The sequence below is a fragment of the Sapajus apella genome, unplaced genomic scaffold, assembly GCF_009761245.1.
Source record: "Sapajus apella isolate SASKATOON/1434 unplaced genomic scaffold, GSC_monkey_1.0 scaffold6, whole genome shotgun sequence".
In the NCBI taxonomy this organism is placed as follows: domain Eukaryota; kingdom Metazoa; phylum Chordata; class Mammalia; order Primates; family Cebidae; genus Sapajus; species Sapajus apella.
This window is the reverse complement of record NW_022436946.1, coordinates 27,372,390-27,388,939: the sequence shown is the minus strand read 5'-3', so window position 1 is coordinate 27,388,939 and position 16,550 is coordinate 27,372,390. Positions and strand designations below refer to the sequence as shown.

Here is a 16,550-nt window from a genome sequence, read left to right as displayed (position 1 = left end):
CGCATGCGCGTCCTCAGAGAGCGCGGCTGTCATTTTTCCGAGAGTTTTCCAAAGACTGCTGGCTGGAAGCTTATGGCTAATGTGGAGACCGTAGTTTGCCAAATTAAGAAAACGGTGTGAGCAAAACCCGCCTTTAATTACCATTCACTTGAATTTGGGCACCAGTAGAGTATAGACCTGAGGTGGGAGTTGACGTTTTGCCCAACTCTATCTGAGCAACCTCTCTGCTGTTTAGGGGATTGCTTCTTCCTTCTCAGTGTTTGTCCGTCCTCACTCCACTTATTTACCATTTTTCCCACGTTTGCATCCTGTTTTTCACTTACGTTCGCAACATATTCTTGTAGCCCGCTGCTCGAACAAGTTATATTGGGATATTTATATTAATCTGCGTGCTTCAGTTTCTCTTTATCATTTCTGTTTGCTGTTGATATATTTCTTATCCTATTAAGATGTTAAAAGAAATTTGCACATTAAAATTATTTTTAATTAGTTGGATAAGACGTATTAATTATAAAACCTCAAACATTGTTTTCAAATGTCAGGAGCTGTTGAGACATGTGGAACAGTTGCATATTAGGTGATGATGCACATTTGCAGGGAATGCATTCATATAAAGGTTCCAGTTATTTTTTTAGAATTATTGGTTCTTGAAAATATTCTGGGAAACAGCTCAAACTTGAAATGGTCATTCCCATAACTAATAATAAGAAAATATCGTAAAATCTACAAAAATTGCATGGGTGGAGGTGGGGTAAACACCTAGGAATCGAAGAATGTTAGAATCCCTACTCCTAATTATTGCAACCACTAAGGGACAACCTTGTCTTTTTCTTCTTTGCCCTATCAGTGGTTTTGTAGACCACAACTAAAGCAAAGTATTAGTTATAATACAGTGTCCATAAAGTTTAAAGAATTGTGAAAATGCCTGTAATCCCAGCACTTTGGGAGGCTGAGGTGGGCCGATCACGAGGTCAGAAGTTCGAGACCAGCCTGACAAGCATGGTGAAACCCTGTTTCTACTAAAAATACAAAAAATTAGCTGGGCATGGTGGTGCACACCTGTAATCCCAGCTACTCAGGGAGGCTGAGGTAGGAGAATTGCTTGAACCCAGGAGACGGAGGTTGCAGTGAGCCGAGATTGCGCCATTGCACTCCAGCCTTGGAGACAGAGTGAGAGCTCATCTCAAAAAAAAAAAAAAAAAAAAAAAAAATATTGTGGAAATGGAAATTAGAAACCTAACAGTATTTTTAATTGTGCTAAACTTAGTGTGTTATTTATGGGAGAAAAGAATCCTATTAAGTCCTTAAAATGTTCAGAGTACCAGAGAAAAAGACAAAAAACACTTACATGCAAGTAACTTTAAGGTCTTGGAAAGTATGTTGATTAGACAAATGGAGAATGAGTCTTTTAAATTTGTACAGAATCTTGTTTCTTGCTACATTCAAGAGGGTTTCTGAGATATTCATAAGTTCGTGCCCTATTCAACAGAGTTTTTTCCCCTGAGATATTCAGTGTTAATTACAAAAGTCCTTATTAACCTTTCTGGAATGTAACACTTAGCCTTTAAATACCTTTAAAAAATTTATTTAAGTTACAGGCTATGTGGAGTGGAATTTGCTCACTTAAGTTGTTATATATACAACATTTAATTGAACACACAGGATATAAATTATAGACTATTTTATTAGTTAGAAAAGTCTTAGACACCAGTCTTGTTTTTCTCTTTGCCAACTATGAAAAAAAATTAAAATGATGACTTTTTCAAATTTGAACCCAAATGCAACTCAAAGCATAGTTTTCTCAATATATACCAGTATTTCAGTAGGAGCAACCATTTCTCCAGGTGACTTCCTGTAACACATTTATAACTTATAATGCCAAAATACAAATTAGTCTAAGTAAGTAAATTAGTACAAAACATGCTATCTGGCCAGGCGTGGTGGCTCACACCTGTAATCCAAGCACTTTGGGAAGCCAAGGCGGGCAGATTACCTGAGGTCAGGAGTTCGAGACCAGCCTGGTCAACAAGGCAAAAACCTATCTTTACTAAAAATACAAAAATTAGTGGGGCATGGTGATGCACCTCTGTAATCCCAGCTACTTGGGAGGCTGAGACTGGAGAATTGCTTCAACCCAGGAGGCAGAGGTTGCAGTGAGCCCAGATCTTGTCGCTGCGCATGGCCTGGGCGACAAGAGCAAAACTCCATCTCAAAACAAACAAACAAAAAAACCATGCTATCTAATAACTCAGTTCTCTGACTTGACTAAGGGCTAGTGGGCCAAAAAAAAAAAAAAAAAAAAAAAAGAAATAATTATTTTTTTGAGAATGTTACTAAGTAGCCATACCAGAAAAAATTTTCAGATAAGCTTAGAAGGTACTGCCTGCTACATTCTTCTTTTGTGACTGAAGCTGCTTATTAGCATGTTGAATTCCTTCACTCCTAATATGTTCTAAACTTGACCTTGAAAAATCTTTTTTTCTTATGAAATATGTATTACTATGCACTATAATTATTCTGTGGAATATAGTTTAAGAAATACTGATGGAGGGAAGGATGGACTTCATAGCCTTCTGGCAGTCCTCCTAGAATATCATTTTTTATAACTAGACTTTTGATTCATATGTGGCATTAGAGAGCTCAAGGTTCTGTACTTTGTCAAGAATCAGAGCATGAATGCTCCGTGTTGTCAATTAAGGACAAGATATAAACTTTGACATTCAAATAAATGGTATGTAAAATTAATAGTCTCTTAGGGAAATTCAGGAAAAAGACCAAAATGCTTGTCAGAATAGACATGCACAGGAATGGGCTGAGAGAACTGTGGAGTACTATAGTCAGGCTTAAGGTTTGCCTTAGAAGATAGTCCACATTCATTCTTACATATGGATAAATAAAGAATCTCCCAGATATGCTATAGCTGCGATCATTGTACCCTGAGAAAAATGTAAAGCAGGATTACCAAGCTTATCCTAGTCATAGTAAAAATTTCAATAATGGATTCACAAAAATCGATGTTAACCAATGAAATTTCAGAGTGATTTAGGTACAAAATTTAAGTTTATGTAAGTTATTCTCAAATATAGACTTGTAGGTTATCATTTAAATTAGTTGTTGTTGCTGTTTTGAGAGGTAAGTTTGCTGTGTAGCCCAGGCTGGAGTTCAGTGGCCTGATCTCGGCTCACTGCAACCTCCGCCTCCCAGGTTCAAGGGATTCTCCTGCAACCTCAGCCTGGAGTGCAGTAACCTGATCTCAGTTCAGTGCAACCTCAGCTTCCTGAGTAGCTGGGATTACAGGCACGTGCCAAAATGCCTGGCCCAGTTAATTTTTGAGATAATACTAAAAATAAGAATTTTATTTTCAGAATTCACCAGGATGGTAATAAAACCATGTCTTTAGCATAAACGAAAATAAATGTCTATAACCTTTCACCACCTCTTGTAATTCCTATTGAAATTCATAAGGATATGCTGGGTGCAGTGACTCACATCTAACACTTTGGAGACTGAGGCAGGAGGACAGCTTGATCCCAGGAGTTAGAAACCAACCTAGGCAACATAGCAAGACTTAATCTCTATAAAAGTAAAAATAGGCTGGGTGCGGTGGCTTATGTCTGTAATCCCAGCACTTTGGGAGGCCGAGGTGGGTGGACCACCTGAGGTCAGGAGTTCAAGACAAGCCTGGCCAATGTGGTGAAACCCCATCTCTACTTAAAAGAATTAGCCGGGTGTGGTGGTGGGCTTCTGTAGTCCCAGCTACTCAGGAGGCAGAGGCAGGAGAATCACTTGAATCTGGGAGGTGGAGGTTGCAGTGAGATTGTGTCACTGCATGCTAGCCTGGGTGACAGAGTAAGACTCCATTTCATTAAAAAAAAAATTAAAAATTAATAAATAATCAACCAAACCATAAGGGTATGGTTTGGAATCCTGTATATCAACATTAAAAATTCCCAGTGTAACCAAGAATGAATGTCTCTCCATCAAGGTTGACTGAAATTATACTTATCTTTGGTCCCATAATCCTTCCTGCCTTTACACAAATCTCTGTATAAACTTTAACTTTTATCCAATAAATGGTCTACGTCTATGAAATATTGTGAGAGTTGAACAGATATTAAGGAAAATAATCAGGTCATATCCTTCTGGAAATTAGAAATTATACTACTTAGTTCTCTTGTCCTTAGTACATTGATACTAAATATAATGAGGACTGAAACATCTTGGCCCCCCTCAATAAAGGATGAATAAAATTTGTGCATAGTTTGTTATATAATCCAAGGAGACAAAAATATAAAAAGTATTTTATGGCTTTCATACTAAATTAATTATATCCTAAATGCAAACATGTTTAAGTGTTTTACTAAATATTCTGAAAGGATAAGCCAAAAATAGATTAGGACACAATAACCCATAGGGGTCAGTATAAGCTTAGAATTGGAAGAGACCATATTCTGAGGACATGCTTTTATCTGTTAAGACAGACATTGATATTTTTGAAAAATAATTCAAAAACTAAGATACAATGTCAAATGTATAAAAACTCTCCTCAGTTATGGTCTTAATGTTAAAATAGCAAGTGAACAAATTATTTCCACACAGATTTTCTTCTTTTCCTGAAGTCTAAGCCTTTAATTCCATAACAAGCAGATATGCTTAAGCCGGTGAAATAGATGCCTACAAAAATATGTTTATTTCAGGCAGAGCATACATAAAGGAAATATTCACTGTGTAAATAATAAAGTGGATAGTGAATTCAAATATATGTCTAATATTTAATGTACTGTTTTATAATCATTGAGAATGGAGTGACTTCTTGAAAAAGTGCTAATGGCATTTCTAAAACATTTTACATCTCAAGGGCAGATGTATTGACCTCACATAGGAGTTGATAAAAGATAACGAAATTATATACTGAAGAACTTCTTTATATTCATTCACTCAAAATGTTATTTAGTGTGCTACAGCAAGGAATCAACTACTATATCTCACTCATCAGATTTTTGAATTATTGTTAAATATGTTATTAAGACAATGTCTAAATCAGCACCTTCCAATAGAAATGAAATGTGAGTCACATTTGAAATTTAAAGTATTTTTGTAGACATATTAAAAGAAACAGATGAAATTGATTTTAATGATGCATTTAATTGAACTCAGTGTATCCAAAATATCATTTCAACATGACATTTACATAAAAATTATTAATGGGTTGTTTTATATTATTTTTCATATTAAGTCTTCAGAATATGGTTGTGTTATATAATTAATCGCACATCTTCATTTAGACCAGCACATTTCAGGTGTCCAGGAGTCCGCATATTGGACAATGCAGGTCTATAAGCTGAAGGAGAAAGCTGAAGCAATTACTCAGGTGATATAAGCTAAACAAGCAAGCAAACATATTTTTCTTTGTATAAGTTATTTAGATATTTTATATAAAGTGGTTTTAAGCCTATGCATTTGCTTTAGGTATTGAATCTAAATTTATTTCTTGTATAAAAACCAAATATGAGAGATTTTTTTAAAAGGATGTTATGTTCTGATAATCATTTAGGTTATGAAAGTACTATATTATATGTGTGAAATTTGCCAGATTTGACTTTATTTTCCAGCAATCCAAATATCCCATGATGTTATTTTAGCCAATTTATCCTGATCTCTTTTTTATTTACCTGAGTTTCTATGACCTTAACTGCTTTCTTTCCTCCGGAATTAATTACAAGAACAGAGTGATATCCAGAGGCCCAGACATTTTAAGTGGCCTGATCTCAAGTGACTTCAGACAGTGATTTTTTTTATTCTTACCCAGTTCTCTTCACCTCATTCCACTGACTGTATTGTCCATTACTGCATGTAACATTTTGGCAAATTCTTAAGTAAATTCTTTCTGCTGAGTGATCAAGAACTTTGGGTACTTTCTCCCCATAGTTTTTACCTTGTTGAAGATTTACTTTAACTTCAAAAGTGATTAAAATAAAGTATGGAGACTCTTCCAGGTTTTACCTAAACCAGTAAGTCACTGGTAAGGTCTTAATTTCTCCATAAAGCTTCCTAGTATTTACTAGGTATTAAGATCTTAATATCCTGTAACCCGTTTTGCATCAATTGCAAAAATCCTAGGCTTAGCTGTTTGGTAGCATCCTGCTGTATCATTTATTCTATTATTTTTCCCAGGCTTTCATTCAGAGCTCTAGTGTAGTGAAGGCTGGCTTCCACTAGTTTCCATTATTGCTCATGAGTCTGTCCGTTTTCACCAGAAAAGTCTTATCTTTTTAAATATGTAATGTCAGATGTAGCTTATGTATGAACCAACCACAAGCCATTTTCCATTGACATCTCCTGAAGGAAATTTTCTGCCTCAGTTGGCTTGATTTACTTGTATTTTGCAGCACAATCCAGTCTTTTTAGGAATCATCCAGTTTTTAAAATCCTCTCAGTGGCTATAGAGCTGAGAGCAGAGTTCTCTCTACTTATTTTCTCTGCCATGGAGAGAGCATTCCCAGCATCATTTATACAAACGCTATGTGCATTTCCACTTCCCAGCAACATTCATCCAGCAGTTTAGATGCTATGGGAGGATATTCCATAGTTCAATTTTATGGTATACTGTGATCCAGGCATGGCTGGACAATGCATATCATTCAGCAATTCCAAATGGTAGTCTTTAGTAAGAGAAAAAACATAATCAGAGTCACTTGACATAATAATATGTTGGGGGAGAATTATGCTTTAAGAAGTAGCTTTCAGATGCAAATGGAGTCCAAAATAATGAACTTTTCCCATTGGATCTTTTTTTAATTTTTTTATTATCATACTTTAAGTTCTGGGGTATAGGTGTGGAATGTGCAGTTTTGTTATGTAGGTATACATGTGCTGTGGTGGTTTGCTGCATGCATCAACCCATCATCTACATTACGTATTTCTCCTAATGCTAACCCTCCCCTAGACCCCCGTGCCCACAACAGCCCCTAGTGTGTGATGTTCCCCTCCCTGTGTCCATGTGTTCTCATTATTCAGCTCCCACTTAAGAGTGAGAATACGAGGTATTTGGTTTTCTGTTCTTGTGTTAGTTTGCCGAGAATGATGGTCTTCAGCTTCACCCATGTCCCTGCAAGGAACACATGAACTCATCCTTTTTTATGGCTGCATAGTATTCTATGGTGTATATGTGCCACATTTTCTTTATACAGTCTATCATTGATGGGTATTTGGGTTGGTTACAAGTCCTTGCTATTGTGAACAGTGCTGCAATAAATATACATGTGCATGGGTCTTCATAATGGAATGATTTATAATAGTTTGGGTATATACCCAGTAATGGGACTGCTGGATCAAATGGTATTTCTAGTTCTAGATCCTTGAGGAATCACCACACTGTCTTCCACAGTGGTTGAACTAATTTACACTCCACCAACAATGTAAAAGTGTTCCTCTTTCCCCCCATCCTCTCCAGCATCTGTTATTTCCTGACTTTTTAATGATCACCATTCTAACTGGCATGAGATGGTATCTCATTGTGATTTTGATTTGCATTTCTCTAATGACCAATGACGATGAGCTTTTTTTCATATGTTTGTTGGCTGCATAAATGTCTCCTTTTGAGAAGTGTCTGTTCATATCCTTCACCTGCTTTTTGATGGGGTTGTTTTTTTCTTGTAAATTTAAGTTCTTTGTAAATTCTGGAGATTAGCCCTTTGTCCAATGGATAGATTGTGAAAATTTTCTCCCATTCTGTAGGTTAACTATTCACTCCCATGATAGTTTCTTTTGCTGTGCAGAATTTCTTTAGTTTAATTGGATCCCATTTGTCAATTTGGCTTTTGTTGCCATTGCTTTTGGTGTTTTAGTCATGAAGTCTTTGCCCACACCTATGTCCTGAATGGCATTGCCTAGGTTTTCTTCTAGAGTTTTTATGGTTTTAGGTCTTACATTTAAACTCAAGATTAATCCATCTTCAGTTAATTTTTGTATAAGGTGTAAGGAAGTGATCCAGTTTCAGCTTTCTGCATATGGCTAGCCAGTTTTCTCAACACCATTTATTAAATAGGGAATCCTTTCCTCATTGTTTGTTTTTGTCAGGTTTGTCAAAGATCAGATGGTTGTAGATGTGTGTTGTTCTTTCTGAGGCCTCTGTTCTGTTCCATTTGCCTATATATGTGTTTTGGTGCTGGTACCATGCTGTTTTGATTACTGTAGCCTTGTAGTATAGTTTGAAGTCAGGTAGTGTTATGCCTCCAGTTTTGTTCTTTTTGCTTAGGATTGTCTTCACTATGCAGGCTCTTTTTTGGTTTCATATGAAATTTAAAGTAAGGTTTTCCTATTCTGTGAAGAAAGTCATTGTAGCTTGATGGGGATAGCATTGAATCTATAAATTACTTTAGACAGTATGGCCGTTTTCAAAATATTGATTCTTTCTAACCATGAACATGGAATGTTTTTTCATTTGTTTATGTCCTCTCTTATTTCCTTGAGCAGTGGTTTGTTTTCCTTGAAGAGGTCCTTCACATCCCTTGTTAGTTGTATTCCTAGGTATTTTATTCTCTTTGTAGTAATTGTAAATGGGAGTTCTCTCATGATTTGGCTCTCTGTTTGTCTGTTATTGGTATATAGGAATGCTTGTGAGTTTTGCACGTTGATTTTGTATCCTGAGACTTTGCTGAAGTTGCCTATCAGCTTAAGGAGATTTTGGGCTGAAACCATTGGGTCTTCTAAATATACAATCATGTTGTCTGCAAGTAGAGACAATTTGACTTCCTCTTTTCCTATTTGAATATCCTTTATTTCTTTCTCTTGCCTGATTGCCCTGGCCAGAACTTCTAATAGTATGTTGAATAGGAGTGGTGAGATAGGGCATCCTTGTCTTGTGCCAGTTTTCTTTCTTTTTTTTTTTAATTGTACTTTAGGTCCTGAGGTACATGTACAGATCATGCAGGATTGTTGCATAGGTACATACATGGCAATGTGGTTTGCTGCCTCCATTCCCCCATCATCTATATCTGGCATTTCTCTCAATGTTATCCCTCCCCAACCTCCCTACCCCCACTGTCCCTCCCCTAGCCCCACCCAACAGACCCTGGTGTATGATACTCCCCTCCCTGTGTTCATGTGTTCTTATTGTTCACCCACCTATGAGTGAGAACATGCAGTGTTTGATTTTCTGTTCTTTTGTCAATTTGCTGAGAATGATAGTTTCCAGATTCATCCATGTCCCTACAAAAGAAACAAACTCATCCAGTTTTCAGAGGGAATGTTTCCAGCTTTTGCCCATTCAGTATGATATTTGCTGTGAGTTTTTCATAAATAGCTATCATTATTTTGAGATATGTTCCATCAGTTCCTAGTTGATTGAGTACCATCAATACCTAGTTTTTAGCATGAAAGGCTGTTGAATTTTGTCAAAGGCCTTCTCTGAGTCTAATGAAATAATCATATGGTTTTTGTCCTTGGTTCTGTTTATGTGATGGATTACATTTATTGATTTGTGTATGTTGAACCTGCTTTGTATCCCTGTGATGAAGCCAACATGATTGTAATGGATAAGCTTTTAGATGTGCTGTTGAATTTGGTTTGACAGAATTTTATTGAGGATTTTTGCATCAGTTTTCATCGGGGATATTGTCCTGAAATTTTCTTTTTTGTGTGTGTCTCTGACAGGTTTTGGTATCAGGATGATGCCAAATTCCTCATAAAATGAATTAGGGAGGATTCCCTGTTTTTCTATTGTTTGGAATAGTTTCAGAAGTAATGGTACCAGCTCCTTTGTACGTCTGGTAGAATTTGGCTGTGAAACCATCTGGTCCTGGATTTATTTTAGCTGGTAAGCTATTAACTGCTGCCTCAATTTCAGAACTTGTTATTGGTCTATTGAGGGATTCAACGTCTTCCTCTATTGGGAGGGTGTAAGTGTCTAGTAATTTATTCATTTCTTCTAGATTTTCTGGTTTACTTACACAGAGGCCTTTATAGTATACTGTGATGGTAGTTTGTATTTCTGTAGGACCTGTTGTAATATCCTCTTTATCATTTTTTATTGCATCTGTTTGATTCCTCTATCTTTTCTTATTTATTAGTCTTACTAGCAGTCTATCTATTTTGTTGATCTTTTTAAAAAAACCAGCTCCTGGATTCATTGAATTTTTTTTAATGGATTTTCATGTCTCTATCGCCGCAGTTCTGCTCTGATCTTAGTTATTTTTTTTTTCTAGCTTTGAGTTTGTTCGCTCTTACTTCTCCAGTTCTTTTTAATTGTGACATTAGGGTGACAATTTTATATTTTTCCTGCTTTCTCTTGTGCACATTTAGTGCTATAAATTTCCTTCTACACACTGCTTTCAATGTGTCCCAGAGATTCTGGTATGTGTGTCTTCATTCTCATTGGTTTCAAAGAACATCTTTATTTATGCCTTCATTTTGTTATTTATCCACTAGTCATTCAGGAGCAGGTTGTTCAATTTCCATGTAGTTGTGTGCTTTTGAGTGAGTTTCTTAATCCTGAGTTCTAATTTGATTGCACTGTGGTCTGAAAGACTGTAATGATTTCTATTCTTTTGCATTTTCTGAGGAGTGTTTTACTTCCAATTATGTGCTCAATTTTAGAATAAATGTGATGTGGTGCTGAGAAGAATGTATATTCTGTGGATTTGGGGTGGAGAGTTCTGTGGATGTCTATTAGGTCTGCTTGGTCCAGAGCTAAGTTCAAGTCCTGGATATCCTTGTTAATTTTCTGTCTCGTTGATCTAATATTGACAGTGGGGTGTTAAAGTGCCCCACTATTATTGTGTGGGAGTCTAAGTGTCTTTGTAGGTTTCTCAGCATTTGCTTTATGAATCTGCATGCTCCTGTATTGGGTGCATATATATTTAGGATAGTTATCTTTTCTTATTGCATTAATTTCTTTACCATTATGTAATGCCCGTCTTTGTCTCTTTTGATTTTTGTTGGTTTAAAGTGTGTTTTACCAAAGACTAGGATTGCAGCCCCTCCTATTTTTTGCTTTTCATTTGCTTGGTAAATAGTCCTCCATCCCTTTATGTTGAGCCTATGTGTGTCTTTGCATGTGAAATGTCTCCTGAATACAGCACACCAATGGGTCTTGACTCTATCCAATTTACTGGTCTGTGTCTTTTAATTGGGGCATTTAGCCCATTTACACTTAAGGTTAATATTGTTATATGTGAATTTGATATTGTCATTATGACACTAGCTGGTTGTTTTGCCTGTTAGTTGATGCAGTTTCTTCCTGGTGTCAATGGTCTTTACAATTTGGTATGTTTTTGCAGCGACTGGTACTGGTTGTTCCTTTCCATGTTTACTGTTTCCTTCAGGAGTGCTCGTAAGGCAGGCCCAGTGGCGACAAAATCTCTCAGCATTTGCTTATCTGTAAAGGATTTTATTTCTCCTTCTTCTATGAAGCTTAGTTTGGCTGGATATAAAATTCTAGGTTGAAAATTCTTCTGTTTAAGAATGTGAATATTGGCCCCCACTATCTTCTTGTGGGTAGGGTTTCTGCCAAGGGATCTGCTGTTAGTCTAATGGGCTTCCCTTTGTGAGTATCTTGACCTTTGTCTCTGGCTGCCCTTAACATTTTTTTCTTCTTTTCAACCTTTGGTGAATCTAGTATGTATCTTGAGGTTATTCTTCTCAAGGATTATCTTCATGGTGTTCTCTGTATTTCCTGAATTTGAATGTTGGGCTGCCTTGCTAGGGTGGGGAAGTTCTCCTGGATAATATCCTGAAAAGTGTTTTCTGACTTGGTTTCATTCTCCCCATCACTTTCAGGAACATGGATCAAATGCAGATTTGGTCTTTTCACGTAATCCCATATTTCTTGGAGGCTTTGTTTGCTTCTTTTTTCTCTAAACTTGCCTTCTCACTTTATTTCATTGAGTTGATCTTCAATCTCTGATATCCTTTCTTCCACTTGATTGACTTATCTCTTGAAACTTGTGTATGCTTCACGAAGTTCTCGTACCCTGTTTTTCAGTTCCATCAGGTCGTTTATATTCTTCTTTAAACCGGTTATTCTAGTTAGCAATTCTTCTAACCTTTTTTCAAGAGTCTTAGCTTCCTTGCATTGGGTTAGAACATGCTCCTTTAGCTCAGAGGAGTTTATTATTACCCACTTTCTGAAGTCTATGTCTGTCAGTTCATCAAACTCATTCTCCATCCAGTTTTGTTCCCCTGCTGGTGAGGAGTTGTGATTCCTTGGAGAAGAGGCTTTCTGGTTTTGGGAATTTTCAGCCTTTTTGTGCTGACTTCACCGCATCTTCATGGATTTATCTACCTTTGGTCTTTGAGTTGACGACCTTTGGATGGAGTCTCTGAGTGGATGTCCTTTTTGTTGATGTTTATACTATTCCTTTCTGTTTGTTAATTTTCCTTCTAACAGTAAGGCCCCTCTGCTGCAGGTCTGCTTGAGTTTGCTGGAGGTTTACTCCAGACGCTGCTTGCCTGGGTATCACCAGTGGAGGCTGCATAACAGCAAAGATTGCTGCCTGAATCTTCCTGTAGTAGCTTTGTCCCAGAGGGGTACCTGCCAGATGCCAGCCACAGCTCTCCTATATGAGGTGTCTGTCAGCATCTACTGGGAGGTGTCTCCCAGTCAGGATACATGGGGGTCAGGGAGCCACTTGGAGTCAGTCTGTCCCTTATCAGCACTCAAATGCTGTGCTGGGTGATCTGCTGCTCTCTTCAGAGCTGCCAGGCAATGATGTTTAAGTGTGCTGAAGGTATGTTCACAACGCCCCTTTTCCCAGGTGTTCTGTCCCAGGAAGGTGAGGGCTTTATTTATAAGTCCCTGACTGGGGTTGCTGCCTTTTTTCAGAGATGCCCTGGCCAGCAAGGAGATAATCTAGTGATACAGCCTGCCTGCAGTGGCCTTGCTGAGCAGTGATGGGCTATGCCCAGTTCAGACGTCCTGGCGGCTTTGTTTACACTGTGAGTTCAAAACCACCTTCTTGAGCCTCAACCATAGCAGGTGCCCCTCCCCCCACCTAGCTCCAGCATCCCAGGTCGAGCTCAGGCTGTTGTGCTGGCTGTGAGAATTCACACCCATGGATCTTAGCTTACTGGTCTTCATGGGTGTGGGACCCACTGAGCCAGACCACTTGGCTCCCTGGCTTCAGCCCCCTTTCCAGGGGAGCGAGCGGTTGTGTCTTGCTGGGGTTCCAGGTGCCATTGGGATATGAAAAAACACTGCTGAGGCTAGCTCGGTGTCTGCCCAAATGGCCGCCCAGTTTTGTACTGGAAACCCAGGGAACTGGCAGTGTAGGTACTGGAGGGAATCTCCTAGTCTGCAGGTTGTGGAGACCATGGAAAAACACAATAACTGGGCGGGAGTGCAGGTCCCTAATGGCTTCCTTTGGCTAGGAGAAGGAGCTCCCTGACCCCTTGCACTTCCAGGTGAGGTGATGCCGTACCCTGCCTCCTTGAGTTACACCCACTGTTAGCTCGTTGTTGGCCTGCCCCCCTTGGGCTGCACTCACTGTCCAACCAGTCCCAGTAAGATGAACCAGGTACCTCAGTTGGAAATGCAGAAATCACCCTCCTTCTGCGTCAGTCTCACTGGGAGCGGCATGCTGGAGCTGTTCCTATTCGGCCATTTTGGAAACTCCCCCATTGGATCTTTATACAGCTACAAGCATGGACTAAATGCCAATAGAAGAAAGTGTTTTAAGAACATGCTTAAAATCTGGAGTAAGGCTGCCACTTTTTAAATGCTAGCTTCATTCCAAATTAGTTGTGTAATCTTGGGCAAATTCTGTTATCTGTGCTTCAGATTAGTCAACTTTAAAATGGGAAGAGTAATAGCATCTTCTTAATGTCACTGTGAAGATGAAAACAAAGTGCATAGAATAGTGTGCGACTCGTGTTAAGCACTTAATAAATACTAGCTACTACTTCTGCATGTCATGGACTTTCTTCTCTTTGGTATCCTTGCTCTTTAATTCCCTCAAATTTTCTTAAATGTTTTAAATTCTGTGTTCAGATCTCTGAAATGTTTTTATGCAGTTTTCTCCTTAATAAAACTGAAAGTAGACTAGGATAGGGGCTTCAGACCCCTCTCAGTGAAACAGCTATAGACAAGCCCTTTTCTTATTCATATTAGTTTATCAGAGCATAACTTCCATGCATTGTTTAAGAAAATGTTTCTGGTTTTGTTTTTTCAGTCTTAACCGAAGACCCCATCTCAGGAGAAGGTGAGGATGGAGGTATGGAGGTATGTAGAATCTGTCTTGGAGGGTGGGCAGTTCCAGGAAGGGTTAATTGAAGAGAGAAATAATTTTGAGAGAAAGAAGACAGGCTGTTTTCTCTTAAATGTCTCTTTCCCATAATGAGGAAATAACCTGCTTTTTCCTTCAGCTATCAGACTCCTCTTCAGCCTCATTGTCAGAATTGTGTTCTCTGTCTTTGCTTAGAACAACCCCTAGGAAGGGGAGACCGTGTTAGGCTTACTCGGCAGTATTTTGATATGGGCCCTGAAGGACACAGCCTTGGTTCATACCCGAATCAAATTCAAATTCTGTTACTGGGCTACCTCTAGTCTAGAAGCCACTACCTCCTCAAGGAGATTTAAAATTTGGTGTATTATTTATTTCTCAATAATAAAAATTACAACAAAATATCATTTTATATAAATTATACAAAGAGAAAAATACTAACAATAAATAGAAAATTTGAATTTTTATTTACAAGGATTAGGAACTCAGGTCATGAGAATTTATTACATTGTTATAAAATAACTACTTTTCTAGGAAATAAAATTCATTTATTTGTCAAAGCTTACTTGCTTCAGTTTTTCATTTTCTATAAAAATTGTTGCTAGATTTGATTGTCTTCCTGTGACATTGTACACCTTAGCTAATAAACAGTTTTTAATTTTGAGATATTACTTTCTCATCTGGCAAATAATATTGGGAAATGCAAATATATTCTGAAAGCTATAAAAGTCTTTGGAACTAGTGTTAAATATAATCTAATATTTTGGCAAATAATATTGGGAAAAGCAAATATATTCTGAAAGCTATAAAAGTCTTTGGAACTAGTGTTAAATATAATCTAATATTTTAAGTATCTGCTTCATACGACTCTTATGATGATTAACTGAGATAATAAATTTAATGTAGTAGCACATAGTAAATGTTCAGCAAAGTGCTGTATTATTTTTTGTTGCTGCTGTAACAAATTATCACAAACTTAGTGCCCTAAAGCAGCACAAACTTATTATTTTACAGTTCTGAAGTTCAGTCATAAGTTCAAAATATTTCTCACTGGGTGAAAATCAAGGTATTGGAAGGACTGCATTCGTTCTGGAAGCTTTGGGAAGAACCCATGTTCTTGCCTTTTGTAGTTTCTAGAGGTTGCCCTTGTTCTTTTGCTTGCAAGCCATCCTTACTCCAACCTCTCCTGTTGTCAGATCTATTTCTCTGCCTCTCCCTGTCCTTGTGATTACACTGGACCCACCTGGATAATCCAGGCTACTCTCCCATCTCCAGATACTTAATGTAATGACATCTCCAAAGTCCCTTGCAAGGTAACATATTTACAGGTTCTAGAAATTAGGATGTGAAATTTTTGGAGGGATCATTATTCAGCCTAACACAGGTGCTACGATTTTGGCAATAACTGCAGAGTTTGTCATTGTTTGGTTAATGAAATTTTGATTCTCCTTAATATTTTTATAATTGTTGCCTGTGGAAAATTACTTGATCTTTTAAGAAAATATTTTGATATTATTATAAACTGAATAATTTATTTGCAAAGTATTTACCTCCAAATTTTAATGATGTTTCTAGTTTGTTTCCTTAAAATTTCTTTGGTGAAGCATATATGCCCTGATACTACATGCCTTTGCACATCATCTACATTCAATAAGTACGTATGAATAAATGAATGTAAGAGTGAACTGATGGCAGGGGAGGTAAGTGAAAGAAAACCTGGATGACAATGAGTGGTTACTTAAGGTCCCTTTTCCCGTTTTCTTGATGTGCAATGAAAATATTTCTTTAGGAGACTCAAAATTTCTGAGGTCCTTCAAAGTTATTTTCTTGGAAATAATCTAAGAACTCAAACTCTGCAAATCATGTTTATTTGTTCTAAATTGTTTTTTATTTTCTATGAAAATAAACCCAAGCAGTAATATTGTTAGCCCTAAATAAAGTAAATAGCTGTTACTGAGCCTTATAACATTAACACGTCTAGAGAAAAGCCATCTATGACGTCTATTGAGAAAAGCTCTCAAGGCTTCCTTTCTACCTCCTATTCCATCCCCCAAATTTCAGGAAAATAGAAGACTTTAATGCAAAGCAATATTAAATTTAACTCTAGCTCACAAAGTTTCATTTTCTATTTGATCCTCCTCAGCAATAGTGAGGGTAAGGTAAAGATGGTACCAACAAACATGGTAGGTTTTGTACAAATCCGTGTTTTTTCTGAGAAAGTAGAACACCTGACAGTAGAATAGTAGAATAGCTTTTCTAAAAATACATTGTTGAATCTGCATATATTTATCTTTGAATTAGTAGTTCGGTACCAAATAAGAGTTTCATTCT

The 16,550-nt window shown here is 37.4% G+C and overlaps 1 long non-coding RNA gene across 1 annotated transcript; it reads left to right on the top strand.

Annotated features, from left to right (window-relative positions):
- The first annotated feature begins 10 nt into the window (after window positions 1-10).
- On the top strand, window positions 11-14,218 carry LOC116549363. The gene is made up of 2 exons (XR_004267826.1): window positions 11-116; window positions 14,169-14,218. It is a non-coding gene; the product is annotated as an uncharacterized LOC116549363 (long non-coding RNA).
- Window positions 14,219-16,550: the final 2,332 nt, after the last annotated feature.